The sequence below is a fragment of the Rutilus rutilus genome (genome assembly GCF_951802725.1).
Source record: "Rutilus rutilus genome assembly, chromosome: 15".
In the NCBI taxonomy this organism is placed as follows: domain Eukaryota; kingdom Metazoa; phylum Chordata; class Actinopteri; order Cypriniformes; family Leuciscidae; genus Rutilus; species Rutilus rutilus.
Genome location: NC_140220.1, coordinates 5,905,792 through 5,909,314, shown reverse-complemented (window position 1 = coordinate 5,909,314; position 3,523 = coordinate 5,905,792). Strand labels below are relative to the sequence as shown.

General features: G+C 31.2%; 1 long non-coding RNA gene across 1 annotated transcript; it reads left to right on the top strand.

The window, feature by feature from the left end:
- The first annotated feature begins 367 nt into the window (after window positions 1–367).
- Window positions 368–1,800, top strand: LOC311305281. Its single transcript, XR_014629991.1, has 4 exons — window positions 368–484; window positions 586–651; window positions 911–1,042; window positions 1,628–1,800. It is a non-coding gene; the product is annotated as an uncharacterized lncRNA (long non-coding RNA).
- The last annotated feature ends 1,723 nt before the right edge of the window (window positions 1,801–3,523 follow it).

Below are 3,523 nucleotides of genomic sequence, written 5' to 3'. Positions count from 1 at the left end.
AGTAAAATCTGGTGTGGTGGACAGGGTTATTATATTATATATTATTATATATACACATTATAAATTATATATACACAAACTTCAAATAAAATAAATATATATATATATATAAAAGTAAACTGATTTTAAGTTACTAACTAATTGTCAAGGCAAAATGTATCATTTTCTTTTAGTTTAACTTTAAGTATGCTACTTATAACTAAAGTGACTAAAATTAATGAATAAAACTATAAAAGATATATTAAAAAAAAATGACAAATTAGGAAAAAAGATTCAAATTCAAATTATTAACAAAAACTAATATAAAATGAATGATACTAAAACTTAATTAATTCATTATTAATTAATTAATTATAGTTTTTGTTAATCACTTTACTCCTCATTATTCCTTAATTGGCATGGTTACAGTTGATATAGCAATAGTATTGTCCATTGTTTGGCAACTAACCGAAGAGAGATCTCATCTTGCCCTCAACAAAACCTTGTAAGTCGTTTGTCAAAACAACTTGTGCATATGTTTGTAGAATAATTGACACAAAAATAGGTTAAATTATCAGAATGTCACATTCCTAATGTACTTTACAGGTGACGTATGTTGGTCTGGAGCGAGTGGAATCTACATAAAGGTGGATTATAATCTTGAAAGCTTTGGTAAGAGGAAAAAAGTTATTTAATTTTTTTTTTACATTGTGTAACGAAATGTTTAAAAAAAAAAAAAATCTTTACCTGTTATTGTTCATTTAGTGTGAATTTGGTGTGAAAATCCAAATGAATACTTATTGTTGAGAACTTTAGAAACTTTGCAAGATGTATTTCTTTTTTATTTAGATTGACAGAAATGTGTAAATAAATGTAAAGATCTGTTTCAAGATATCTTTCTCTCTCTCTCTTTCATGCTGAAAACATCTAGAATGACCTTCAGACTGCATACGTCACTTCTGGGTCAAGTTATGATCAGATGATCTCTCTTCGCCAAATTACAATCCCCTACTAATACAATGCAAGCTGCCAGGAGAGATATTGTGTCTTGCCCAACGCAACAGTAAGTCTTTCAATCAAATACTGCAGAATTAAAATAAATAAATCAAAATAAATGTTATTAATTTACTTATTGCATGAAAGCATGTGACAGCTTGTTAAAAAAAAAAAAAAAAAAAGATTTAAATTGCATATAGTAATTCAATGTTGTTGTTTTTTTTTTGAGTCAGTGTGTTGGCATACAGTCATCATAAACTTTAAATGATATAAAATATTTTTTTTATTTCATATTAGCAAAAACATATCAAAGCTCAACAAGGAAGAGCTTGCACACATAGTAAAAATAACAAAATAAAAAACATTTCTTTTGAGGCCAAATGCAAAACCTTTTTTAATTGACACCGTCATAAGTGTCGTAACAGACAAAAGCACACCTGATTCCATTTATATAAAAAATGTTTTACCGTATTTCATCCAAGAAAGTAAGCTCCTCTTTTTTTAAGCTTACGTACCGAAGTAATTTTTTATCTATGAATTCAGTATTTGGTGTGGACGTTTTACAGCTTTTTGGCTGTTTCTGAATTTTTACAGAAACAAAATGGTAAATAACTACAATCTCAAGATATTCTCTCTCTCTCTCTCTCTCTAGGAAAATGACACTGCCAACACCACACTTCATCTCTCAGTGTCATGTTGAAAAATACAACCACCTACAACTATCACATTTGGGTCAAGCCACAACCTTATAATCTCTCCTTGAATAATATGAAAAAAATATATAAATGTTTTTGTTTTCCATTGAATAAATAAATGGTGAGCATTGCAATGTGTTTGTGTTAATTTTTCACTACTGAGTAGCTTACTACGGGGCTAAAGGCACACCTTAGGAAAAAGTGTGCTTTTCACTATTCCCAAAGTGAATGATTACAGAAAGAATATATATGTTTTTATTAAACATTGATGGAGCAACAGACTTAGTATGAAAATAAATCATAAACGTGGTTCATTTTGTTTAAAAATCGTGTAAATGTATGAGGGGGCGAGGCGGGCCTTTTACCTCACACACAGGGTGAAACCAGCATGGGGCAAAAGACACACAGTATTAATAAAAATACTTCAGCTAAAATAATGTTTTTAATATTAATACTTGTTCAAAGCAATCACTTTAGCAAAGTTTGTACTATGTTGTGTTTATTTTGATAAATAAAATAATACATTTTTGTTCAATAAATATACTGTCAGTGTCATTAAAATGTTAATATAAAAAATATTTTAAAAATACAGAAACAAAATTATTATAAAGTAAAGATTCTGAAAGCATTGAAGGAGATCCCATAATAATTTAATATAGATTTACAGTAGTAACTATATATATCTCTAAGGTGGACATCCAACTTAAAGGGATGTGTATGAGCCATATTCATTTTGTATTTTATGTAATTTTGTCCTGTGCCACTAGGGGGCTGTATGTGCTTTGTGGCTCAGCTGATCTCGGATCAGCCCGGGTAGGCCATTTAACTTAGAGGAAACCCAGACACAGGTGTTGCTGATTGGGAAGCAAACAGTTTTCGACTGTGCCCAGTGTCTTTGTGCCTTGCCTTTGTGGTGAACAATTCGGTTTGTTGTTTTTGTTATATGTATTATGAGTTAAGATATTGCCACTGTATGATATATGGAGGAAAATAAACTTGCTAGATAATACTTAACATTACTGAATTTTCCGTTTGTTTTGTGTGAGGTTGCACGGGCACACGTCTAAAATTAATCCGTTTAGCAACCAGTACTAGACTTCGTTTAGGACTTAGTCAGTACAGGATGGTTCTGAGTAAAATCAACCTAGGGTCCTTTGCACCATGACCTCGAGCCAAACACCCCACCCAGAAGCCTTTTTTCCCTTGGTTGAACATTATTAAAGTTAGAGCTTATTTAGAGAAATCAGCCGGATGGCTTAGTGCAGGCGCTAACGGATCCTAGGATGTATCTCGTAAATTACCCCACTAATAATGCCCAGAATGGTACCAAACTTATACAGTAGTACAGATAGGTTCTGTACTCATAAAACGAGGCATTGGAAAGTTTGTAAGTACATCAGGAGTTTATTTAAATAACACTTGCCTGATGACTTATGCTACCGCTAACCTGGACGTCAACGTCACATCCGTGATTTGGGAAAATCACGTAAAAGTCCTGACAGAAAGCGATGCATAAGGATGTAGTGTAACAACGCCAAGTTCCAGGAATGCACTAATATTTTGTTGGTAGTACCAGTTTGTAACAATTATTAGTTAACACCAGTGTTGTATAAAGTACTAGAAAGCAATACTTGAGTAAAAGTACAAGTATCGTACTAGAAAAAGACTTTGGTAGAAGTGAAAGTTACCTTTTAGAATATTACTTAAGTAAAAGTCTTAAAGTATCTGATATATACTGTACTTAAGTATCAAAAGTAATTTTCTGATATTTAATGTACTTAAGTAATTGAAGTAAAAGTAAAAGTTTTTTTTTTTTTTTTTTTTGTTGAATTCGTTGAATTCAGTGATCACGG